The sequence below is a fragment of the Oncorhynchus tshawytscha genome, linkage group LG20 (genome assembly GCF_018296145.1).
Source record: "Oncorhynchus tshawytscha isolate Ot180627B linkage group LG20, Otsh_v2.0, whole genome shotgun sequence".
NCBI classification, from domain to species: domain Eukaryota; kingdom Metazoa; phylum Chordata; class Actinopteri; order Salmoniformes; family Salmonidae; genus Oncorhynchus; species Oncorhynchus tshawytscha.
In genome coordinates this window covers 14,972,377-15,000,111 of record NC_056448.1, presented here as the reverse complement: position 1 = coordinate 15,000,111, position 27,735 = coordinate 14,972,377, and the positions used below count along the sequence as shown (strand labels likewise).

The 27,735-nt window shown below is 42.2% G+C and overlaps 1 protein-coding gene across 2 annotated transcripts in view; it reads right to left on the bottom strand.

Moving 5' to 3' along the window:
- Positions 1-7,712, bottom strand: part of LOC112219381 (PHD finger protein 24) — a 33,808-nt gene extending 26,096 nt beyond the window's left edge. The window contains exon 1 of one of the 2 annotated variants that reach the window (XM_024380574.2): positions 7,248-7,712. The gene's annotated coding sequence lies outside the window, so the exon portion shown is untranslated. The remainder of the gene's footprint in view (positions 1-7,247) is intronic. The other variant, XM_024380575.2, reaches the window with a different exon arrangement.
- Between the last annotated feature and the right edge of the window lie 20,023 nt (positions 7,713-27,735).

The following is a 27,735-nucleotide window of genomic DNA, read 5'->3' as shown; positions in this document are numbered from 1 at the left end:
CTATTCCACTTGGTTCAAACATAATTTCATTTTACTAGGCAAGTCAGTTAAGAACAAATTCTTATTTTCAATGACGGCCTAGGAACAGTGGGTTAACTGCCTGTTCAGGGGCAGAACGACAGATTTGTACCTTGTCTGGGATTTGAACTTGCAACCTTCCGGTTACTAGTCCAACGCTCTAACCACTAGGCTACCCTGCCACCGAAATAGAAACACGTAGAAACAATGTTGATTCAACCAGTAAGTGCACAGGGGGATGAAATGGAGCAGTAAACATAAACCAACAAATGAAATGGATGGGAATCGTAGAACAAAACCCAGTAATCTCCAGACAACAAACACAACACATGTAACTAACTACTTGTGCTCATTCCGCTCGGTTTATAAGTGACCATGAATTCCATTATTGAAAATGGGGCAGTTGGATTCAAGTTGATTACACGGTACTTAGAGGACACATGTTGTGATCTGAAATCCAATCCCATTCATCCAGAGTACAACAGGAGTCCTTCTGTGACTCTGTCCTCTCCTGTCATTCTCCAGTTGAAGGGCTTTAGGCTTCAGTTCTTAGGGCTTTTGGTGTACTATTCCCTCCTGCTCAATGACAGGATTTGGAGGACACTCTCTCCTCACACCCATAGCCCTTTACTGATGCAGCCTCCTTCTGTGGACCTCCACTAACTAGCCGCTCAGACAGACAGAGAGAGATTGTGAACACAAGCTCATCAAAGTCCTCTAAGTGACAGGAGGCGATAATTATGCTGGTGTAATTAACCTCACCCAGTGATGTGTCCTTCCTCCCTTAGCTCAGAGTGTTGAGGTGATGGGGGACGGGTGATACAGAGATGCAGTGATGAGGCTTAGGAGCCAGGATGTGTCTGCGGAGTGGTCTGTCTGTGTGCTGTCTCATATTAGATGGTATTGAAATCAGGAGTAATGGCAAGGTCCAGGTTGGTCATCTTTGTTGAATCTACTCAAAATGTACTGAGGAAACATACGATTTGTCACGTGCACAGGATATAACAGGTGTAAAACAGTACAGCGAAAATGCTTACTTGCAAGCTCTTTCCCAACAATGCAGTATTAAATATCAATGGAAAGAGGAAATTATTTAAAATGTTAGCTAGTGTAAAAGGTGTTTCCAGACACTAGAACTAAGTTAAATGAAAGTGAAGAGCTTGCACTGTGAATAAGGAGAGGAAAGACCATGCAGAGGATCATATAAAAACATGAGCAGGTTAAAAATAATAATAATCTCCTTTGCTCATGTCAGATATCTTCTATGATGGGAAGTCTGACTGTATCTGGGAATTGGAGCTCACATATTGCTGCAAGACTCATGGCACCCGGTTGTGGGAAGAGTCTATAGAGCTCACAGGGCATCTGAGGAAAACCACAGGGAGGCTATCGCTGGCTGACCAGACCTGGCACACACACACTACCATCCTGACTACAGGGCCTGGCACTCCCTGATAGATCTAATAAATAATCCGCCTCTCAATACTAAACATCTTCCCCTGGAGCTGGAACTGCTCATAGAGAGACTGAGCAGTGTAGCAGTCCTCACCGTTTTGAGGTTAAAGGGGCAGTGCAATTATAAATATGATTTCCGTTTTTTTTTTAATGATATTTCCAAATAACACTCTGAAATTGTGAAGATTACATAAAATCGCCCTTTGTGTGAGCCGTTTGGAGAAGAAAAAGAAAACAGAATTTCAGCCTTTTCAGGAAGGATGGAATTTTTGGCCCACATGATGTCACAATGTGATCTGATTATAATAGACCAATGACTGTTCATCTGGGTAAGGGAGTGGGCTCTAGAACATCCTATCAGCCAATCAAGGCTGTGTGTAACTTGTACACTGGGAGTCGGGAAGCAAGTACAGGGAGTGAATTTAATAATAAATAGACGAATATGGACAAAATAAGAAACATGAGCAGCGTACAGACATAAACACAGAGTCAATAACGCCTAGGAAAAGAACCAAAGGGAGTGACAGTTATAGGGAAGGTAATCAGGCAGGTGATTGAGTCCAGGTGAGTGATGAGGCGCGTAACGATGGTGACAGGTGTGCATAATAATGAGCAGCCTGACGACCTTGAGCGCCAGAGAGGGAGTATACGTGACAGTACCCTCTCCCTGACGCGCAGCTCCAGCCGTCGACGAGAGGTACGATCCCGGAGACCAGGAGCGAGTCGATAGATTCTGTTGAGGCGCGGGGGCCTGACAAACCGGCTGAGGCATGGAGAACCTGTCGCGCAAGCTGATGTATGGGAGCCTGAGCTAGCTGAGGCGTCCTCGGTAGACATGTCAACGGACGCTTGATGGCGAAACCGGATCTTGTAAACCTGACGAGCCAGCTGAGGCATGGAAGCCTGACGAGCCAGCTGAGGCATGGAAGCCTGATGAGCCAGCTGAGGCATCCCCGATTTCTCCGGTACCTGGACCCGACATCACCTACACTAACAAAAATAATAATAACACAAAACACTCCCCGATGCTCCCCTTTGGTGAGGCGTTATACTGTAACATGTTCACTGGGAGTCGGGAAGCAAGTATAGGGAGTGAATCATTTAATAAATAAATGAACATGGACCAAACCAAGAAACACGGGTAGCATACAGACATGAAACAATAATGCCTAAGGAAAGAACCAAAGGGAGTGACATAGGGAAGGTAATCAAGCAGGTGATTGAATCCAGGTGATTCTGATGAGGCGCAGGTGTGCATAACGATGGTGGCAGGTGTGCGTAATAATAAGTAAACTGGCAACAATGAGCACCAGAGTGGGCGAGCTGGAGTAGACATGACAATGTCTGTAAATATAATCCCATTTGTTTCCTAATGCCTGCACGACCACTGAGCATTTCAAGGGCCAAAACAGGCTCAGGGAAATAAATTATTAAACAGTGGTTTAGACATAGTGATTACTTAAATGAATAACAAAGACTGAATGGGGGTTTTAACTTATTTATTTTTCTTGTGGAGGCAAGTTGAAGCTGACAAGTTGGTCAGTGCTTTGTACCATAAAGGGAATTGAGAAATATTCTACTGGTTGTCTAGCAGGCCTGCTAAGCCAAAGCTTTTGCCAAGTAACTGTCACAAAATAATATACTTCCCCTCACACTTGGCTGGTGTTTTAGTAAGAATGTTTTACACGAATCTTACCTCATGAGACACTCAGAATGTGTAGCCTATGATCCAGAATTTACTCCAGTGAAAACGACATTTATTTACAAAAGGGGATAAAGACTCAATATGTCTAAGATGGCAACAACCTTTATCTTTTGGCCCACATACTACAACTCAGGCTAAATCCAGAGAAATATGTAGGGGATGAGTGCTGTGGTTCTGTCAGGCTGGCTTCTCACTCGTTTCCTACAGGAGCAGCTGGGTCAGACCACTCTGAATGATTTAAATGCCCCTGGATACTTTTTTGGGGGGGTGGGGGTGAATGGAGTGGAAAACATGGCCACTCCTTGGGGCCGGTTCTGACATACATGCACGGCAGAGAGAGAATCCCAGTCTGAATGAGCTGCACTGCGACAGCCTGAATATTCTTCTACTAGGTCTTGAGATATGGGTTTCATTCTAGGCCCTTTTATTGGCACTTGTATCTTTCATATTTTTCCGTTTAACAAGACCCGTAATACCTATGAAGAACTGGGTATTACTGTAATAAAGCAAGAAAAACGATTGTGCAGTGTTTTTGGCAGAGCAACAGCATAGTGAATTTGCTCAAGCTAAAAGAGGAGCACTTTCACATGCAGTGACCATCTCTGAATGTAATTTTGTGAATGAGTGGTCAACACACACTGTTAGATGTCTTACACTACTACTTACTCAGTGTGTGGATCCAAGTGTGGATTGTTTTCTACAGAAACTTCTGAATCAGTTTGATTAGCTTGTTAATTTTAACTAAGACCTCAAACTGTGTTTGCGCTCTGTAGAAGCAAGGCACCCAATGGTGGTGAACAAGATGGATGACGCTCACTGCACCGTCTTGGTGTAGTTAAATATTGATAATTTTGGAGGAAGATAAGAGCACCATGGTGCTCTTTAAATCCCTCTGATCTAGCGCTCACTCCCAGTAATCCTGTATGTAGGCTGTCTACACTCCACTGGTCAGACATGATCTATCAGAACGAGACCATGTCTGGCACTGCCAGGCAGCTCTGATGGGAGTTCTTGGGTGTTATATAGAATCTAGTTTTGTCCCGCAGAGACATTTTTGGCAAAGACAGAGCATATGCCAAACAGGAAATGAATCGTGGACTGGAATTAGAATGGGTTGAATCCTGTGAGCCGTGTATCAGGGGCAGATCAGGACACCTTGGTTCTCCATTAGTATTCAGTCTGACACCTCCTCTGCACAGGTCTCTAAACACGTTTTATGTGCCTAAAGTCATACCGTATAACAAAAATAAATCATGACATCTGTGATGGAAACAGGAAGGGTCGGTACAGTTTTATAAATGTCGAAAGACAATTTATTCGTTTGACACAGTGGGATATTTTTGTACCTGTAAAATTATTTATGCAACAAATTGAAGTGGAAACGATTTCTTGCTCAATTTTTGATAGAATAACCATCATGTAAAGGCAAAGTTGCGGTCATCTCACTAGGCACAGATATCAATTCAACATCATTTCATTAAAATGGTGTGGAAACAAAGTTGATTCAACCAGTGTGTGCCCACTACAATTTGAAAAAGCATGCAGTTTATTAGGCTACAGATGAAAGTTAGAATGAACTTCACAGGGTGGTGAAAGTGTATGGTGATGAGCTTGATGCTCCTTAACAAATAAATATCTAGGGTCATAATTTGTATGCAATGACATCATGTGTCTCTGTGTGTGTGTGTCCTCACAGTCCCTGCCATTCCATGAGATGTTGTTTAATCCGTTATTAAATAAAGGTCATTTTGCTATTAGCTTGAGTAATTGGAGATGGGAGTGAACTTATGCCTTGAGGGCATGTGCAAAAACCTGATTGGGTAAGTTTGCCCTTTATTGCAATAGTTTGTGACAAAACCATCAATAGATTGCATTTTCCAATGGAAACATTGAATTTGTTTTTATTTGGTACATGAGAACTTATCAAGAGTGGGTTTTATGTGCACTGTCGTCACACACAGCCTTTTATTTGCAACAAGTCAGGTCGATGGAAACAAACCTCTGCTGGGAAAAATTATATATTTTTTCCCCCCCATGCAGATTTTATATAATATTCGCATGAAAATCTGTCGCAAATTGGATGGAAACCTAGCTACTGTGGAATGTCATCCAAGTTTAGCGCCTACATGATTTATTTTTCCTTCCTGCATTATACAAACTGGTGGATTTAAAAGATTAGTTCAATGAATCCATTTTCACAGTTAGGCTTGAGGTTCTAGGTCTGACTAGAGTTGTGACATGTTTCTCTTCACAGGTCCATTCTGGGTATGTGCTGATTAGAATCCCAACCAGTCCTCCTTTTCATGCTGGGATCATTGGGGGGGGCACAAAGCGTTCATGGGAATGAATCCTATTTAGCCAAAGATCTCATCCACGGACCCACAGAGCAAAGACCTGGAACTAATTACACTAACAAGTTCGCCAATGAGCAGAATGGTTTACAAAACGTACACAAACACAACAACACACTGGTAAGCATACACAAAAATGGCAGAGACAATGTTTTTTTTGGAAACACAGACCATCACGCAGAAGCTGTATAATCACATCTGTGTGAGGCACACTGCCATAGTTCTCTGTGCATGTAGAGAATGACTGAGACCAAATCTCCTTGCCCTGCTGGGACTCATCATCTCTGGTACACCGAGAACACCTCTTCTCTTCTCTGTCCTAGAACCCAACAAAGACACCCAGCGGGCTGACAACTGTTTGGTTGGTCCCAAAAGCAAATTCTGTTTGTGTGCTGTCCATGGTGCACAGACAGAGGCGCCTGGAAGTAGAGGAATTTAGATCTAAATGCATCCTTAGAGAGCAGCTCCTATGTTGGCATTGACAGGCTGCCAGGCAAGCAGAACGGCTGTGCCAGTCAATACACTGAGGCTGAGAGAAGCGGACAATGGTCACTGTGAGAACGGCAGAGGAACATGCACAAGCTGCAGGGATCTGTCGCAGGCTGTTGAGCATGACTCAGTCCAGGGATCCAGAACTCCCTAGGTACAGGACCTGTGTTGACCCCAGGATTACCACAGGATGGGACATACTACCTGGGGTAGTATTGAACTCTGTTGCTCTGTTCTGCTCTGTTGCAGGTAGCCTACATAGTGGGACATGATTCAGCCTTTGGTCTTGAGGAATAGCAGGATGTTATTTCCCCCCACCCACATGACTAACTCCTTTTCCTGCTACCGTTAATTGAAGTGAGCCATCCTACACTGCCCAAAGAGAGGTTATGATGCACAAAATGATCAAACGTGGCTAGGATCTACCCCCCAGCTGAGTGCCAACCTAAATCGGCTGCAGAACGTGCTGTATTCCAGCCAGTATAAGTGGAATGATTCCAAATATTTTTCAAATTAACTGTCAGTATGCCAACATTCCATACAAACAATGCAGTCAATCAACAGCCATACAGTAGCTGAAATCAGTTGATGATAGGACTTAATGCAACAAGTACTGATATTTTATCATAACACTCAGTTTTCCTAGAAAACAAACATTGAGACATTTATGGTCTGTTTACATATATTTTAGAGGCTATTTATATTGGTATAAAACCAGTTTAATGTATTTATAATCATATGACAATATTTTAGGTTGACAGTAAGTATATTACACAATCTCTGATATACATCAGATGCCTTACTTTCAAGTTCCTGCATAAGAAAAAGCAAGAATTGCATCACCTATGCCACAACTACCATTCATTCAAATTAGACTGGTTTGGATTTCTCCCTGACTACAATGGCTGCCATTTTCATATCATTTTGGAAATTGGGGACATAGCCACTCTAGTAATTGAATAGGATATCTGTGGTTTCACCCCTATAGCGCACACATAGCGTTGCGAAGGCCTTGCTGACACCAGGTCACTATATCCAGCCTATGAGTGTTTAGTTAAAAAACACAGCCATCAATCATTGGCAGATGAAGAAAAATGCTATAGCCTAGCTCCTGCAAATCACCCGAGAAGCCTTTTCGTCATGCATTAAATTAAATGCAACTCTGAAATATGTTATGTAACAATTTTGCTGTTGGTCTGTATGTCATATTGAAAATAAATGGAATTTACCTGAGATAAAATCGGACAACTCTCCACCGCGTTTTGGGACTTTTTTTCCTTGTGTCTCACGAACAGCTACCCAGCATTGCAAGGCTTCGATTGAATGAAAAGTACGCGTTTAGCCTACTCAAAATAGCCTGGATTTCACAAATATATACTGCAAATGTGACACGAATTACCTATCCGTGATAAGAGTGACAAGAGTCCGTCAAAACGCTGAAGTGGACAGCTCCAGTGCTGAAATATTTTTCTTGACACTTGCACGTGTGGAGAGCGACAGTGCAGCTCCGCCAAGAGGAACGCGCCCTTGAAAATGCAGCCGTACGCACAGCACAGTTACAGCCAGAATAAAGAACCATGGAGCAAGTGCTATGCACTAATCACACCCTCACTAACACGCCTTGCTAGTCAATCGAAAGCATCGAGGAGCTAGATAACTTGTAGGCTACTAAATCTACCTTCTTGATTGGCCGGGACCAGTTCTAAAAAAACGAAGTTTGCGCCAGGATACACTTATAGCCAATAACCTCCCAGAAAGGTTGAGAACGTCATGTAAATGGAATGTGGAGGCTTTCACAGCCCTCGCTCACTGCTCTCATGGATCAATATCATCAACTCAAAACAACATGATACAATCTGGAGATATAATGGAAGCCTATAGAACGATCTGTTGACACACAGTTCGGGATACTCATCGGTACAGCACAAGACATGCCAAGACAATACCAAATAGTTCAAATTGAAGTTCAGGCATCTTCCAAATTCATTGGAAATTATATTTAGACACATTCAATTGCAGTACTGCACATTTGAACAGAGAAGAAATTCAAATGAATATCATAAATGGTCATCCTTGTGCCTGAACACTCAGCTTTAAAAGCCCTCAGTTTCTGAGCACATCACTTCACTAAGATTGCCCTTTCTACATATGGAGGGGAGTGTTTGGACAGTGAAGCAACATTTTTTAATCTGGCTCTATATTCCATCATTTTAGATTTGAGATGCATTTTGTTGGATGCATTTGAGGTTTGTTTTGGATTATCTTTAGCCCAAAAGGAACTGCATGTTGAAAAATATTGTAGTATTTTGGAGTCACTTTTGTCATAAGTAAGAATAGAGGATGATTCTGAACACTCCTACATTTGTGTGGATGCTACCATGATTATGCATAATCATGAATAATGATGATTGAATTTACAGAGGCACAAAGATCTTACAAATGCTAAGCTCCCCTGTTATTGGAAAGAGGTTAGTTAGCATGTTTTGGTGTAGCCTCTAACCTTTATCATCATTATTCATGATTCATTTTAAATCATGGCATTATCAGGATTCATTTATACATTGTTCATAAACATCTTATCTACTCACTTAAAAATAAATTACTTATTCACTTACTATTGGGCAAAACATAACACAAAACAAACTGCAAATGCATCCAATGAGTTTGTAGAGTCACAAGCATGATGTGGTCATTGCAGGCAAGGAATATGGGACCAAATACTAACAGCTTTTGACATTAATACCCTTTATGTGACTAGTTTCCTTTACACTGATCGGCTGGGATGGTGCAATGGAACAAATCATTAGCAGTTCATCCACAATGCAATAGCATTTTCCATTAGCATTCATTTGGCTGGATTTAGGAGAATAGCCTTGGCTGCTTTTCATGCACCCTAATGAACAAATGCCCCAGCACCATACCAGAGACAGGGTGTCACAGTCTCCTATCCCCTTGTTGCATTGTTGCATTGCCTTATGGTTGAGCCAAGATTGATGTGAGTGAGTGATATGCTTGCTTCCTTTGTCCTTTTCTTATACAGAGCATCAACTCAAGTATGATCCTTTACAAAGCCTTTCATTCTTCAGTGTCCTCGCCATCTGCGATCCTTGTGACCTTGTCATTGTCACACTGTAGATGGAATTTCCTGAATGATTGACTGCTCAGGATTCAAACCAACATAATGAAAAGCACATCCACGCTCTCGCTCTGTTCAAAATATGATTAATAAAATAAAAATGTAATTCAATGATCTGTTTTATCAAACAACCCCAAAACATTAATTCATCAAAGGGCAATTCAAGGCTTTCATCTGTTGTATACCATGCAAATAAATTAAGATTTAGAGAGCACAAAGGAGAGCTGGCTATTATCCAAGTTGTTTTAAATTGGAGATTTTCAAAGGTTATAAAAATATTTCAGTGTCTCCAGATTGATCTTCTTTAATTCCCTTTTTTGTTCAAGCTGGACTGTTGCATTACAATTACTGATATGCCCACAGCCTCTCCTACCAAGTGCAGTTATACTGTATCTGTATTTTGTCCAAGACAGCTGAGACAACGATACCTATCAGGGTTCTTTCACAGTGTACTCTTCATCAAATCAGCTCACACTGCCAAACAGTGTCCGTCAGAGACTTAAACGGAATGTTTAGAGGCCAAATGTGCTGCCGCAAGGAGATTGTTCCGGATCATTGTGAGTCATGATTGAAATATTAACCAAAAAAAACTTTATGGGTTTATATGGGGGATTTTCTTTTTTCTCTTCAGTTCAATGCAGTCCCCATCAGAGGACCATCAAAACTCAATAACAGAGTGAGCAGACAGTATAGGAGGAAAAGTGAGTTTAGAACTGACGTGGTGCTGTCAAACCTATTTAGTCGAACGTGATTCAATCATGTAACCGGAGGCTGTACAGCATAAGACTTTAAGTGCAATGCTTCACTATAGGGAAACTCCCAACCTTGGCGGTTGGTCTTTCTTCTCTTTTCAAATAGCTACGATAGAATATTCTAGTAGTGCAGGGGTTTACACAAAGAGATAGAACCCTATGGGTTTACACCCCTCCAAAAATAATCAACGACCTATATATGACTGACCCTGGAGTATGTCATTCTCTGAGATAACATTTAGCCTCCTTCTTTCTAAACTGGGTTAAAACGGTCCTTCATGGTTTGATAGGATTTAAAATAGAAACATATTTGTGCATCCCTATGTTACTGTATTGTGTTGATATTTACTAAATAAACTAAAGTTTAAAAAAAAAAAGGAAAGTTTCTTAAATGCGTTGTTGGTTAAGGGCTTGTAAGTAAGCATTTCACTGTAAGGTCTACTACACCTGTCATAGTTGGCGCATGTGACATATACAAATTTGATTTAAACATGAATAGGAGGCGGTTGTAAAAGTATAGTGATGTATGTTGATGCCGGGACTGTAGCCGAGCAACTAAAACAACTGAGTTAGAATTACTCCAATTTGTGAATTGTTGCTGTTGCAAAGTGTCATGTCTCGATTGGCACTGTGCAACTGTCCTTATAGGCACTTCCTTCATAAACCTGGGAGATAGAAGCAGCTGGTTACACCACCTTACCAGACATAATAGAATGTAATGGTAATTGGATTAGGGTCCTAATGCTGAAACGCGATAGAGACTACTACAGTCAATAGTCTCCGTCATTCAGGTGTCTGAATCACATGTATTCACACTATAGGCACTGAAGCTAAAAACTACAGACTATACTTTAAAACACTTTAAGCTACATTGTAGCTAATATACAGTTGAAGTCGGAAGTTTACATACACTTAGGTTGGAGGCATTAAAACTCGTTTTTACAACCACTCCACACATTTCTTGTTAACAAAGTAGTTTTCGCAAGTCGCTTAGGACATCTACTGTGTGCATGACACAAGTCATTTTTCCAACAATTGTTTACAGACAGATTATTTCACTGTATCACAATTCCAGTAGGTCAGAAGTTTACATACACTAAGTTGATTGTGCCTTTAAACAGCTTGGAAAATTCCACAAAATGTCATGGCTTCAGAAGTTTTTGAGTCAGTTAGAGGTGTACCTGTGGATGTATTTCAAGGCCTACCTTCAAACTCCATGCCTCTTTGCTTGACATCATGGGAAAAAAATCAAAAGAAATCAGCCAAAAGAATTATAGACCTCCACAAGTCTGGTTCATCCTTGGAAGCAAATTTCCAAACATCTGAAGGTACCACGTTCATCTGTACAAACAATAGTACACAAGTATAAACACCATGGGACCACGCAGCCATCATACCGCTCAGAAAGGAGAAGCGTTCTGTCTCCTAGAGATGAATGTACCTTGGTGCGAAAAGTGCAAATCAATCCCAGAACAACAGCAAAGGACCTTGTGAAGATGCTGGATGAAACAGGTACAAAAGTATCTATATCCACAGTAAAACAAGTCTTATAAATCGACATAACCTGAAATGCCGCTCAGAAAAGGAAGAAGCCACTGCTCCAAAACCGCTATAAAAAAGCCAGACTAACGTTTGCAACTGCACATGGGGACAAAGATTGTACCTTTTCAAGAAATGTCCTCTGGTCTGATGAAACAAAAGTAGAACTGTTTGCCATAATGACCATCGTTATGTTTGGAGGAAAAAAGGGAAATGCTTGCAAGCCGAAGAACACTATCCCAAACGTGAAGCACGGGGGTGGCAACATCATATTGTGCAACTCCATATTAAAGTCCATGATTTTGGAATGAGATGTTTGACGAGCAGGTGTCCACATAATGTTGGCCACGTACTGCAGTGTTTCCAAACCCTGGTCCTCCAGTACACATGTTCGTTGTAGCCCGGTACAAAACATACCTCATTCAACTCATTGAGGGCACGATGATTAGTTGACAAGTTGAATCAGGTGTGCTTGTCCAGGGTTACAATAAAATGTGTACTATTGAGGGTACTGGAGGACCAGGGTTGGGAAACACAGGTGTAGTGTATATGTTGGAGTCAGTCCGTGGCATAGCACAAAAGGCAGTGCAGAGAGCAATGTGCAGTCCGGGATGAAAGTGCATGGTGCAGAGTTCGTGCATGAATAGTGAAAAGCCTATAAGTGGGAAGATCAAAGTGGACCAGATGGCCGGTTAGTAAGGTTCACGGCGTGGGGGAAAAGCCATTAAGTTGGCTGGAGGTTTTTGTTGTGATTGACCTGAACCGTTTGCCAGAGGGGGGAGTCTTCTGAAGAGGGAGGGCTTGGAGTGAAAGAGGTCGGCGAGGATCTTTCCTGCAAGCGTCCTTTTCCTGAAGGGCAGGACCTCGATGGAGTGCAGGTGCAACCGATGACCCTCTCAGCAGACCGGACAATCCGTGGCAGTTTGCCCTTGGACCAGGCACACGCATTCCCAAACCAGACATTGATCGAAGAGGTGAGAATGGACTCAAGGATGGCTTTGTAGAACCAGATCAGTATCATCTGGAAGAGTCTGAATTTCTTCAGCTGGTGCAAGAAGTACATCTGGTGTGCCTTTGTGACTGCTGTAATGTTGTCCTCCTCCTTGAGGGAGATGATGGTCCCCAGGAATCTGAATGATTGAACCATACTTACAGCTGAGCCATAGATTATTTTCATTAATTATTTAGGGGAAAAGGCATTGAGATCTAGGTCTCATTTGCAACAATGCAGAAAATAAAATGATACACTATTTAACACAAAATTAAATATCAAATATTACATACACAATCAAACATGTATCAATATGCTCCCTGAAGACAATCACCATTTCCACGGTTTTGATAATGTTCAGCTCCAGGTTATTGAGCTGGTCCTCTGTAGCTCAGTTGGTAGAGCATGTCACTTGCAATGCCAGGATAGTGGGTTTAATTCCTGGGACCACCCATACATAAAATGTATGCATGCCTGACTAAGTTACCATGGATGAAAGCATATATTATACTACTGTGACTGCACCAGGAAACTATCCGGCCAACCTCTCTCCAGTATATCGACTCATCACCGTTAGAGATAAGGCAAATCAAGGTGGTGTCATCTGCAAATTTGAGTAGCTTGACAGATGCGTAGAGTGAGTGGGGGGGGCACGCAACCCTGTTGCACCCCTATGCTGAGTGACAAAGACATCACTACATTGCTTTAAGCACACAAGCACTGGTCAGAGCCTAGGATCCTAGGACTGGTTAATTAGTCTGTGGCTTAGCATTCACAATCAAGCGACATAGCTTGACTAATATTATGGATGATAAGAGATGTTGCTTCTTGTAGAGTCTATAGGTTCAGGGTTAGGACCAGTTATCTTACACAATGCATAGATACCGACACTAATGTATTAAACAAATAATTGACTGGTTGAGTTTCCTAGATGAAATCTTTCGATGGTGCCTCCTGCTGAGCAGTCGATTGCAATGCTTTACGGCCTCTGATTGGAACCAAGTCAATAATTCACATACGAGGGAAGAAACCCTGCGGAATGGTGCTTGTCTCCTCTTGGATAGGAACAGTTCAATCTTGAGGTTTTGACCCTTGCATTTTACAGCTTATACCTTAAATGGGCAACTCCGCCACTTTCAACCTCATATTCATGAAAACCAGTGTCTACATGTGAAAACTGCACATTTTTAAGTTTGGTAGAAAACATTTTTTTTTTAAGTTCTACCCAATGACATCAAAAGTTACATTTTAAAAACAGTGGTTTTCAAACACTGAAAATCACAGAGACATGGGGAGCAAGAAAATACCATCCCTCTGGCTATAAACTCATTGCAGGTTTTGAAAATCACTGTTTTTTTTACTGTTATTCCTATCGTGTGATGTCACAGAAGCATTTTTCACAGATAGCGTCATTTTCACAGACACTGGTTTGGTGCTGGAGATAATGAATATGAGGTTGAAAAGTGTCGGAGTTGGCCTTTAAGGCTAGGTGACGACGCATCAGTAGTAATGTGAGCTGAGCCAACAGTGTGGACCTGCCAAACAGTCATTATGGACCACAAGACATCCATTAGGACCAGTGAGACGGCCAGGCAGAACCGCTGACAGCCTTGAGCAATGAATTTACTTAAATGTGTCACAGGTTTCTGCCTATTTATGGCACAGCTGGAGTACAGAGGACAGGCTGTAATGCTGGTGAGCACAGCAGGAGATTTATATAATTTAATCTCCCCTGATAAAAAATAATTAGACCAAACAATATTTCAAAACCTAGACACTATGATGTGTAGCTTGCCAAGAGGAAAAATAAATATAAAAAAATCTTAAATGCAGATAAATGTGATATATACACCGACCTGTCAAAAATATGGTCAGAAAAAGAGAAGAAAAATAAATGCAATTGAACAGATCAGCTGGAGGGTCTAATTCCCCCCTGGAAAATACTGTGCTAAGGGGATTCATGTTTGATGTTTTGTTGAGGCAATCAATGACTTTTTTTTCTATTTACACAGTCTTTTCCGTCATGACTCTTGGGTCCCTTGTGGCTCCATTGGTAGAGCATGGTGCATGCAACGTCAGGGTTGTGGGTTTGATACAATTCCCATGGGGGACCAGTACAACAAAAGTATACACTCACTACTGTAAGTCACTCTGGACAGGAGTGTCTGCTAAATGACAAACATATAAATGTCCAGCTGTGTGTACATCGCATAGCCCTACATTAAGTTGATGGATATTGATGATGCCGGAATGAGGACATTAGCACCAATGAAACATATGGTTTTCAGAAATGGGGAAATCGGGGAGAGTATCTGCCACATCTCTACCTGAGAGAGAGAGGGGGGGGTTGTGTTTGTACAATGTAAATCAAGTTAATGCTTCCTCTCTAAAAATGTACACTGTCAGAGAGGAAGCATTAACTTGACTAGCAATGAACCATCTGAAGAAATGCAATTAGCAGTTTACATTAATAGATAGGATTATCAAACTGTGTACAGTAATGCTTCATCTGGAAATGTGTCATGATTATTCTACAAACCATTGATAGATAGGATTATGAAACTGAGTACAGTAATGCTTCATCTGGAAATGTGTCATGATTATTCTACAAACCATTAATAGATAGGATTATCAAACTGTGTACAGTAATGCTTCATCTGGAAATGTGTCATGATTATTCTACAAACCATTGATAGATAGGATTATGAAACTGAGTACAGTAATGCTTCATCTGGAAATGTGTCATGATTATTCTACAAACCATTAATAGATAGGATTATCAAACTGTGTACAGTAATGCTTCATCTGGAAATGTGTCAGGATTATTCTACAAACCATTAATAGATAGGATTATCAAACTGTGTACAGTAATGCTTCATCTGGAAATGTGTCAGGATTATTCTACAAACCATTAATAGATAGGATTATCAAACTGTGTACAGTAATGCTTCATCTGGAAATGTGTCATGATTATTCTACAAACCATTGATAGATAGGATTATCAAACTGTGTACAGTAATGCTTCATCTGGAAATGTGTCATGATTATTCTACAAACCATTGATAGATAGGATTATGAAACTGATACAGTAATGCTTCATCTGGAAATGTGTCAATTATTCTACAAACCATTAATAGATAGGATTATCAAACTGTGTACAGTAATGCTTCATCTGGAAATGTGTCAGGATTATTCTACAAACCATTAATAGATAGGATTATCAAACTGTGTACAGTAATGCTTCATCTGGAAATGTGTCAGGATTATTCTACAAACCATTAATAGATAGGATTATCAAACTGTGTACAGTAATGCTTCATCTGGAAATGTGTCAGGATTATTCTACAAACCATTAATAGATAGGATTATCAAACTGTGTACAGTAATGCTTCATCTGGAAATGTGTCAGGATTATTCTACAAACCATTGATAGTGTTCAAGCATTTTTCATATTTATTTCTGTGTCTGGATGATGAAAGTGAAAGAAACTCTTCGTCATTACAGTTGCGTGACACAATAAATCCACAGGCATTTGGTACATATTTATTTGAAAGCAGAAAAATATTTTTGGGGTTTTGTTGAGTTTACAGACTTAAGACAAAAAGTTGACTGAAAACGTGCTACTTTCATAAGTATATTTTTTAAAAACCTGCTGAGATTAAATGCATAGCTGCAGAGGAACACATATCTAGTCTTGACAATTAGCATGATTGTGTCGCATTTCCTCCTATGAAAGTGTGAATTTAATTAGAATGGATTCTAATTAAAATGATTTAATTAGGTTATTTTAAAGCAGGAATCCCTAATGGTGAAACTGCCATTTCTGTTTGTGATATTGCAACGACAGAGAAGTTACTTCAAACAACGAACAATGTTTTTGTTTCCTTCTGACATCATTGCACACATTTACCACGATGCTGGATGCTCCTCAGTTCCATTAACAAAACAAAAACAAAAAGTGCTCGGGCGAACAGTGGCACTGTTTCCCCCACTGTTTCCGATTTCAGCTTGAAGTATTCCGTTAATTTAATAGATCTGCTGCCTCAAGCAGTAATAAGTAAAACAGGATTACTAACAAAAATAGATATGTTTAAATACTATTCATACAGCCAGCTGAAAACTGTGGCTGACAGCAGCCTGACAAAACCTCAACATGAGAGGATCTCTGTTGATTAAAGAGGAGAAAGAGATGAGCAGAGAATGGCCACCTCTGACTTCATTCCTCTTATTTTCCAATAGGGTAGTCCATTGTTAATTTGTCTTTTAGCAATATATCTATGATTTACTGTGAGGGCACTTCACTGAGAGTAACTTCATAAAAGTTGGACAGTAATGAATTGAAAGTGCATTAGCTTTAGAGTAAGGAGAAAGAAGGCCCCTTCTGTCTGCCAGACAATCACACAGATGTCAAATATAAATAGTGTTGATGGTACAAGAGGAATTCCATCTTACCGTGGCAGTAATCCAACAAACCGCTTTACAGCTCTTCTTCCTGTAAAGGAAATAGGTATAACCAGAACCTGATGTTGTGGTGCACTGAGCATTCAAACTTTCAAAGCATCAGAGGGAACATCTCCTGCCAGAGTGTTTAAGACCACACATGTGACGAAGCCTGTCTGCACTGCTTTCCATGGCATGCTATTTGCAACCAATTGAAGGCTGTCTAATTACTGGACTCCTCTCATTTGCTGATAAGGATTTGGGTGTGGCCGCCCAGAGGAAGGAGCTCCATGGAGTGGACACCAGGGCTGTGTTCATTACATTTTTACGTTCTGGAACGTCAAATTGACCAGAAATTGTGCTGTACTGAACGACCAGTTGAAAACGGGGAGGGGTTGGGTTGTGGAATGCTGTCAGCACGCTGTCAGCCATTTCCCTTTAAATACGTCACTTATTACTTCAAGCCACACCCACCAAAGGGGACCAAACGTACCCCAAAGTCCGTTTAAGAACATTTTGGGGGAAACGTGTCGTTCAGTACACCGTACCACAACACAGCAAACGTTCAAGCTAACTGAGCGCACCTACAGTAAACACTTCCTTGTATGTAAAGAGAAAATAAATGACTTTTTTCTTGGTCTTGGTCTGTTCATTTTCATATTTGCCAGCTCAAGCAGATTTTTAGTACCTTAGAGGACTTCGCCGCTAATGAACATCGTAGCATAGTCTTGGCATTGTTACATTGGCCTCACTACCATAAGGCAGCAAATGTACCCTATTACAGTGCCCTATTTACCAGAATATATTCGAACTTTGTATGTCCTTCCAAATGAACATAAAAAAGTAATCACTATAATGTTGAATAAATCAACACAACATAATATAGGCCTACTTTAATAAGTGGTCAACAAATTACTGTTGCGTAAGGGAATATGTGACACAATTTGGAGGTAATGCTTGAAAACTGAGAGCTGCAGGGGAAAATCTACCATCTCACTGATCTAATTACCCTCTTCCGCACATCCTCACAAATTACTGTACGGCTGTCTACCCAAATCACCAGTTGGATAAGTAAAAAGTGCCTCTCTCCATGACAGCATGACACCTTGCAAACAGAGAGATGGAGAGACATGATCTCATCAACTCACTGCGCTCAAGTTTGTTTTTGTTCAGATTCAGCACCAATGAACCCAGCTGTGCTTCCTGAGATTGCGGAAAGATGGGCGCAAGGGAGACACAAGATAAAGATATACATCCATCACATCCAAACTGCAGGCGTCACCGCTCCAGCCATGATGCTCTAATGTACTTGAGTCAGAAAGACAGGCTCAGCTTGCATGCATAATGGATTTTGTCGCTGGGCCAGATTAAAGATGGGCATGCTTTTGTGCGCGATGAGAGGCGGAAAATGTTTTCCCTTTGGCCCTAATGTGAAAGGAAATGGACTGCCACTTATCAGAGATGCACTGTTATGAATGCCTTGTTTGTTGGTTCAACTCATCCTGTTGTAGGCATGGATACAGTGTGAAAAGAGAGGGTGAGACAAAGAGAGGGGAGAGGTTAAGAGTCTGAATCTACAGTGAGCTCCAAAAGTATTGGGTCAGTGACACATGTTTTGTTGATTTGGCTCTGTGCTCCAGCACTGTGGATGTGAAATGATACAATGACTATGAGGTTAAAGTGCAGACTGTCAGGTTTAATTTGAGGGTATTTTCTTCCATATCGGGTGAACCGTTTAGACATTACAGCACTTTTGTAGTGAATAATGATGAGTGGGGGTACGATATTTGAGCATCTTTTGAGAGTTTTTCTCACTCATTATTCAAGATTCATTCAAGATTCAGGATTCATACAGTCTTGAAGGAGTTCCCACATATGCTGAGCACTTGTTGGCTGATTTTCCTTCACTCCGCAGTCCAACTCATCCCAAACCATCTCAATTGGATTATGGTCGGGTTATTGTAGAGGCCAGGTCATCTGATGCAGCACTCCATCACTCTCCTTCTTGGTCAAATAGCCCTTACACAACTTCAAGGTGTGTTGGATCATTGTCCTGTTGAAAAGCAAATGATAGTCCCACTAAGCACAAACAAGATGGGATGGCGTATTACATGCTGGTTAAGAGAGCCTTGAATTCTAAATAAATTACAGACTGTGTCACCAGCAAAGCACCCCCACACCATCACACCTTCTCCTCCAAGCTTCACGGTGGGAACCACACATGCGGAGATCATCCATTCACCTACTCTGTGTCTCACAAAGACATGTCGGTTAGAACCAAAAATCACACATTTTGACTCATCAGACCGAAGGACAGATTTCCACCGGTCTAATCTCCATTGCTCATGTTTCTTGGCCCAAGCAAGTCTCTTCTTCATATTGCTGTCCTTTAGTAGTGGATTTGTTGCAGCAATCGACCATGAAGGCCTGATTCACGCAGTCTCCTCTGAATAGTTTATATTGAAATGTGTCTGTTACTTGAACTCTGTGAAGCATTTATTTGGGTTGCAATCTGAGGTGCAGTTAATTCTAATGAACGTATCCTCTTCAGCAGAGGTAACTCTGCTTCTTCCTTTCCTGTGGCAGTCATCATGAGAGACAGTTTCATCTCAGCATTTGATGGTTTTTGTGACTGAACTTGAAAAAAACTTTCAAAGTTCTTGAAATTTTCAGGATTGACTGACTTTCATATCTTAAAGTAACGATGGACTGTCGTTTCTCTTTGCTAATTTGAGCTGTTCTTGCCATAATATGGACTTGGTCTTTAACCAAATTGTAACTGCTTTCTTTAGGTGAAGTAGAGGCGGACCAAAATGCAGCGTGGTTGTTATTCATTGTACTTTAATAAGAAACTGTACACGAATAAACTAACAAAACAACAAACGTGCGAAAACCTTAAACAGTCCTATCTGGTGCAAAACACAGAGACAGGAACAATCACCCACAAACACACAGTGAAACCCAGGCTACCTAAATATGGTTCCCAATCAGAGACAATGACTAACACCTGCCTCTGATTGAGAACCATATCAGGCCAGACATAGAAATAGACAAACAAGACATCCAACATAGAATGCCCACTCAGATCACACCCTGACCAACCAAAACATAGAAACATACAACATACAAAGCAAACTATGGTCAGGGTGTGACAGTACCCCCCAAGGTGCGGACTCCGGCCGCAAAACCTGAACCTATTGGGGAGGGTCTGGGTGGGCATCTGTCCGCGGTGGCGGCTCTGGTGCTGGACGTGGCCCCCACTTCACCGTAGTCTTAGTCCCCCACCTTGTCCGCTTCCGTGGCCTCCTAGCCACGTCGACCCTACTTAATGACCCCACTAGACTGAGGGTCAGCTCGGGACAGAGGGGCGGCAGCTCGGGACAGAGGGGCGGCAGCTCGGGACAGAGGGGCGGAAGCTCGGGACAGAGGGGCGGAAGCTCGGGACAGAGGGGCGGAAGCTCGGGACAGAGGGGCGGAAGCTCTGGCGCCTCTGGGCTGAGGGGCTCTGGCGCCTCTGGGCTGAGGGGCTCTGGCGCCTCTGGGCTGAGGGGCTCTGGCGCCTCTGGGCTGAGGGGCTCTGGCGCCTCTGGGCTGAGGGGCTCTGGCGCCTCTGGGCTGAGGGGCTCTGGCACCTCAGACTCTGGCAGCAGCGCCGGACAGGCGGGAGACTCCGGCAGCAGCGCCGGACAGGCGGGAGACTCCGGCAGCAGCGCCGGACAGGCGGGAGACTCCGGCAGCAGCGCCGGACAGGCGGGAGACTCCGGCAGCAGCGCCGGACAGGCGGGAGCCCCTGTAAGGATGAGCCGGAGAGACAGCCTGGTGCGGGGGGCTGCCACCGGAGGGCTGGTGCGTGGAGGTGGTGACGGATAGACCGGACCGTGCAGGCGCACTGGAGCTCTTGAGCACCGAGCCTGCCCAACCTTACCCGGTTGAATGGTCCCGCTCGCCCTGCCAGTGCGGTGAGGTGGAATAGCCCCCACTGGGCTATGCAGGCGAACCGGGGACACCGTGCGCAAGGCTGGTGCCATGTAAGCCGGCCCAAGGAGACGCACTGGAGACCAGATGCGTAGAGCCGGCTTCATGGCACTTGCCTCGATGCCCACTCTAGCCCGGCCGATACGCGGAGCTGGAATGTACCGCACCGGGCTATGCACCCGCACTGGGGACACCGTGCGCTTCACAGCATAACACGGTGCCTGTCCGGTCTCTCTAGCCCCCCGGTAAGCACAGGAAGTTGGCGCAGGACTCCTACCTGGCTTCGCCACACTTCCTGTGTGCCCCCCCCAATACATTTTTGGGGCTGACTCTCGGGCTTCCATCCACGCCGCCGTGCTGCCTCCTCATACCAGCGCCTCTCCGCTTTCGCCACTTCCAGTTCTTCTTTGGGGAGGCGATATTCTCCAGGCTGAGCCCAGGGTCCTTCTCTGTCCAATTCGTCCTCCCATGTCCATTCCTCTCGCTGCTCCTGCTGCCGTTTCTCCTGCTGCACCTTGGGGCGGCGACACTCCCCTGGCTTTGCCCAGGGTCCTCTCCCGTCGAGGATTTCTTCCCAAGTCCAGAAGTCCTTATTACGCTGCTCCTGCTGCTGCCCGTTACCACGCCGCTTGGTCCTGTTGTGGTGGGTGATTCTGTAGCGGCTTTCTTTAGGTGAAGTAGAGGCGGACCAAAATGCAGCGTGGTTGTTATTCATTGTACTTTAATAAAGAAACTGTACACGAATAAACTAACAAAACAACAAACGTGCGAAAACCTAAAACAGTCCTATCTGGTGCAAAACACAGAGACAGGAACAATCACCCACAAACACACAGTGAAACCCAGGCTACCTAAATATGGTTCCCAATCAGAGACAATGACTAACACCTGCCTCTGATTGAGAACCATATCAGGCCAGACATAGAAATAGACAAACAAGACATCCAACATAGAATGCCCACTCAGATCACACCCTGACCAACCAAACATAGAAACATACAAAGCAAACTATGGTCAGGGTGTGACACAAATAGGGCTATCTTCTGTATACTGTACCACCCCTACCTTGTCACAACACAACTGATTGGCTCAAACTCATTAAGAAGGAAAGAAATTCCACAAATTAAAGTTTAACAAGGCACACCTGTTAATTGAAATGCATTCCAGGTAACTACCTCATGAAGCTGGTTGGGAGAATGCCAAGAGTGTGCAAAGCTATCATCAAGGCAAAGGGTGGCTACTTTGAAGAATCTCAAATATAAAATATATTTTGATTTGTTTAACACTTACGTTTTGGTTACCACATGATTCCATATGTGTTATTTCATAGTTTTGATGTCTGCACTATTATTCTACATTGTAGAAAATAGTAATAATCAAGAAACACCCTGGAATGAGTAGGTGTGTCCAAACTTTTGACTGGTACTGTTTCAGGCTGCCTGGATGGCTGTACGGCCTTGTGGTGAGGATGTGCACTTACAGTAATTGGACAAGGAGAGCAGTGTTAAAACCATACCTACGGTATAAGATGTTATTGGATCCAAGACAACAGACTCCGGAGCCCATGGATTTTGTATTTTGTTAAATGTTGATGTTTTTTTTCATGTTTTAAGTATTTTACACTTGACAGGATAAAGATGGCTGAGTCATCTGCTACATCTGCTCTTCCTTCATACCCTGCAGGTCTTTCATTCTGCATGTCTTTGAAAATCACTATTTCCAACCTATTAACATTTTCCATTATTTTTTCTTGTAGATATTCAAATGTGTTTGAAAGAGGATTATTGTTTGGAAGCAAATAGGACAGTCTCTTGTAGCAACTAGATTGAAATGACAGGAACAAGATAGGCTAAGATATTACATGCTTCTAGCTGTTTGTCTGTGTGTTATTGGATAAGGAAGGTGGCTATGTGGACAAATGGGTGAGTATGTATTCCCTTCCGATTGCTTATTTCTGATGTAAAATTGTAAATCAAGGCACTGAATGCTGTCATTTTTATCTGACTTATTCTTCTCTGAGATGTCTATTTTTCATGCATTTATGACAGCCTCTCGAAATAATGACTTTTAATCGTTTTAATGCCTGTAAAGTTGAGATTCAATATGCTTTTATATTGAATAATCAATTTCTGGGGCCCTTAAAACTGAGAACATATATGCCTGGAGGATGTTTATGAGCATTGACACATCCCATTGGGCACACACTGGTTGAATCAACGTAGTTTTTAATGTAATTTGTCAACGTATTGTGACATGGAATCAACGTGGGAAATACATTGGATTTGAAAAAAGTAATCAACCAGTACTGTTATCATCTCATTTCAACCAGCGTTGTAAACATGGTCTAAGGCACTGCATCTCAGAGGTGTCACCACAGTCCCTGTTTCGAATCCAGGCTGTATCACATCCGGCTGTGATTGGACAGTGCACAATCGGCCAAGCGTCGTCTGGGTTTGTTCAGGGTAGGCTGTCATTGTAAATAAGAATTTGTTTTTAACTGACTTGCATGGTTAAATAGTTAAATTAAGGTATATTGACTTAACCTGACTAACGGGTTGTTACATCAATCTCATTTCGACATAATCATCAGAACTATGTGTACATTGAAATTGGGTACAAAATTCCACATGGAAACATAAAATGTTTATTTATTTAACTTGGCAAGTCAGTTAAGAACAAATATTCATTTACAATGACTGCCTACCCCGGACAACGCTGGGCCAATTGTGCACTGCCCTGTGGGACTCCCAATCACAGACAATGTGATACAGCCTGGATTTGAACCAGAGGCTTGTCTGAACATCATGCTATCAACCTAGATGAAGAGATGTATTGAAATACAATGTGAAGCTACAGTTCAGCTATTTCTGCCTGAACAGTGACTCCTACTGGTACAGTAGTGAGAACACACTTCAGTGAGAACAAGCTACCATCCAGATGCCTACAGTACCTTTATGTAACCTGCTTATCGTTAGAAATAAGCTGTGTTCGTTTCAGCTGAGTTATCATGTCAACACATTTAGGTATTGATCAGCTTTCATACTCATTTGTGTAGACTATCTAAATAACATTGAATAGTTGAGAGTAACTCTAAACTTTTCTTATACAAGCTGTATGTGAAAGTAAATTCAGAGTGAGGTTGGGTTTATGTCGGTTACATTGACATCTGAATAGCCAAACAAAGGACATCATCATTTCAATATGAAGCTAGGTATACTATAAGTCCTCCATGGTTGATATGGATCTTTGGAAGCTGAGAAGTAGTTACCATTAGCCCTAAAATTAGGAAGCCAAATGCATGATATTAATAGAAAACATTTACCTTTGAATATTGGATATAAAATATATATTGAATATTGGATGAGATTTAAAAAAATATTTGACAAAATATTTGTAATGTGTCTACATGGAATTTTCAACGCAATTTCAACATATACTAGGTAGCCTAGTGGTTAGAGCGTTGGCCAGTAACCGAAAGGTTGCTAGATTGAATCCCTGAGCTGCTAAGGTAAAAATCTGTTGTTCTGCCCCAGGACAAGGCTGTCCCTAGGCTGTTATTGTAAATAATAATTTGCTCTTAAGTGACTTGCATAGTTAAATGTACACTGAACAAAAAATATAAATGCAACAATTTCAAAGATTTTACTGAGTCACAGTTCATATAAGGAAATCAGTCAATTTAAATGAATTGTTTAGGCCCTAATCTATTGATTTCACATGACTGAGAATACAGATATGCATCTGTTGGTCACAGATACCTTAAAAAACAAAAAATGGATCAGAAAACCAATCCGTATCTGGTGTGACTGCACATTTTAGTGGCCTTTTAATTGTCCCCAGCACAAGCTGCACCTGTGTAATGATCATGCTGTTTAATCAGCTTCTTGATATGCCAAACCTGTCAAGTGGATGGATTATCTTGGCAAAGGAGAAATGCTCACTAACAGGGATGTAAACAAATGTGTGCACAAAAAAAATCTAGAAATAAGCTTTTTGTGCATATGGACATTTTCTGGAATCTTTTATTTCAGCTCGTGAAACATGGGACCAACACTTTACATTTTGAGTTTATCTTTTTGTTCAGTGTAGTTCTGCAGATTTATGTTTATCAGATTTATGTAACGACCTGTTAGTGAGGTTAGTCAATGTATTTAAGTCAACGTTTGACCCATAATTTCAATGTTTGCAAAGCTGGTTGAAATTAGATGATGTACTGGTTGATTACTTTTTTCAAATCCATTGATTCCACGTCATAATACGTTGACAAATGACGTTGAAACAACGTTGATTCAACCAGTGTGTGCCCAGTGGGATTGCCATAGATTCTTTATTATGACATATCCCATTCTGAGGACAAATCTATAATTAGGAAGTACACAAACACATTGAGTCGTTCTCGTTCACATTGTGAATTACAAAGTAGTAATTGGCTGTGAGAGAAACATTTTGACAAAATACAGGTACATGCAATACTGACTGGTCTCAGACTCATTTAGTCCTTTTTTCTCCCTATGTTATTTTTTTGCCCCAATTGGTGTTGTGCTGAGTGTGGCTGCAGAGATAAGCTGATGAAGATAGATTGTCCCTTCACCACAGTTTAACATGGAGTTTACAGTACCAAACTCCTTCCATTTGTTTTAAATGATTATCGCTCCAATTCTGAGACCAACATATGCTGGCTTGTTTGTGTCCACAAGCGCATTTCTATTTACTTGATAAGTGAACATCTGTTGCAGTTTTGATGGTGCACTGTGATGTAATGACGCTGGAGAGGATGGCTGCTGTTTTATTGGCTCAACCATATTATTTTGCAAGTTTTTTCGCATTGTTTGTAATTTATATTGTACATAATATTGCTGCTACCGTCTCATATGACCGAAAAGAGCTTCTGGATATCAGAACAGGGATGACTCACCTTGAATTGGACTAAGAATGTTTCTTTAATGAGTCAGATGAGAGGGATTTACTCCAGACACCAGAACAGGCCCTCATCCCTGTCATTTGCAGGAGAAATAGACGGAAGAGGTATCGCGGAAGGAAATCAGGGCGCCTTGCAATGATCCGCTGACCAACGGTTAATCTGCCTTTGCCATCGGTCCTATTGGCCAATGTACAATCACTGGATAATAAATTGGACAAACTAAAAGCACGTATAAACTGCCAACAGGACATTAAAAACTGTAGTATCTTATGTTTCACCAAGTTGTGGATGAATTACAACATGAATAACATACAGCTGGCGGGTTATACACTGTATCGCCAGGAAAGAACAGCAGACTCTGGTAAGACAAGGGGTGACGGTCTATGTATATTTGTAAACAACAGCTGGTGCACCATATCTAAGGAAGTCTCGAGGTTTTGCTCACCTGAGGTAGAGTATCTCATGATAAGCTGTAGACCATACTATCCACCTTGAGAGTTTTCTTGCAGCTGTCTACATACCACCACAGACCGATAATGGCACTAAGACCACACTCAATGAGCTGTATCCGCCACAAGCAAACAGGAATACACTCATCCAGAGGCAACGTTCCTAGTGGCTGGGGACTTTAATGCAGGGAAATTTAAATCAATTTTTACCAAATTTCTACCAGCATGTTAAATGTGCAACCAGAGGGGGAAAAAAGTCTAGACTACCGTTACTCAACACACAGAGATGCGTACAAAGCTCTACCTCCATTTGACAAATCTGACCATAATTCTATCCTCCTGATTCCTGCTTACAAGCAAAAATTAAAGCAGGAAGCACCAGTGACTCAGTCAATAAAAAAGTGGTCAGATGAAGCAGATGCTAAGCTACAGGACAGTTTTTCTAGGACAGACTGGAATATGTTCCGTGATTCTTCCGATGGCATTGAGGACTACATCACATCAGTCACTGGCTTCATCAATAAGTGCATTGATGACGTCGTCCCCACAGTGACTGTACGTACATACCCCAACCAGAAGCCATGGATTACAGGCAACATCCCCACTGAGATAAAGGGTAGAGCAGGACTCTAACCCGGAAGCTTATAAGATATCCTGCTATGCCCTCAGACGAACCATCAAACAGGCAAAGAGTCAAAACAGGACTAAAATCGAATCGTACTACACCGGCTCAGACGCTCGTCAGATGTGGCAGGGCTTGCGAACTATTACAGACTACAAAGGGAAGCACAGCCGAGAGCTTCCCAGTGACACGAGCCTACCAGACAAACTAAACTACTTCTATGCACACTTTGAGGCAACGAACACTGAAACATGCATGAGAGCATCAGCTGTTCTGGATGACTGTGTGATCACGTTCTCGGCAGCCGATGTGAGTAAGACCTTCAAACAGGTCAACATTCACAAGGCCGCAGGGCCTGACGAATTACCAAGACGTGTACTCCGAGCATGCGCTGACCAACTGGCAAGTGTCTTCACTGACATTCTCAACCTCTCCCTGTCCGAGTCTGTAATACCAATATGTTTCAAGCAGACCACCATAGTCCCTGTGCCAAAGAACCCTAAGGTAACCTGCCTAAATGACTACCGACCCGTAGCATTCACGTCTGTAGCCATGAAATGCTTTGAAAGGTTGGTCATGGCTCACATCAACACCATTTTCCCAGAAACCCTAGACCCACTCCAATTTGCATACCGCCCCAACAGATCCACAGATGATGAAATCTCTATTGCACTCTACACTGCCATTTCACAGCTGGAAAAAAGGAACCCCTTCAGTATGTGAGAATGCTATTCATTGACTACAGCTCAGCGTTCAACACCAAAGTTCACTCAAAGCTCATCACTTAGCTAAGGATCTTGGGACTAAACACCTCCCTCTGCAACTGGATCCTGAACTTCCTGACAGGCCACCCCCAGGTGGTAAGGGTAGGTAACAACACATCCGCCGCGCT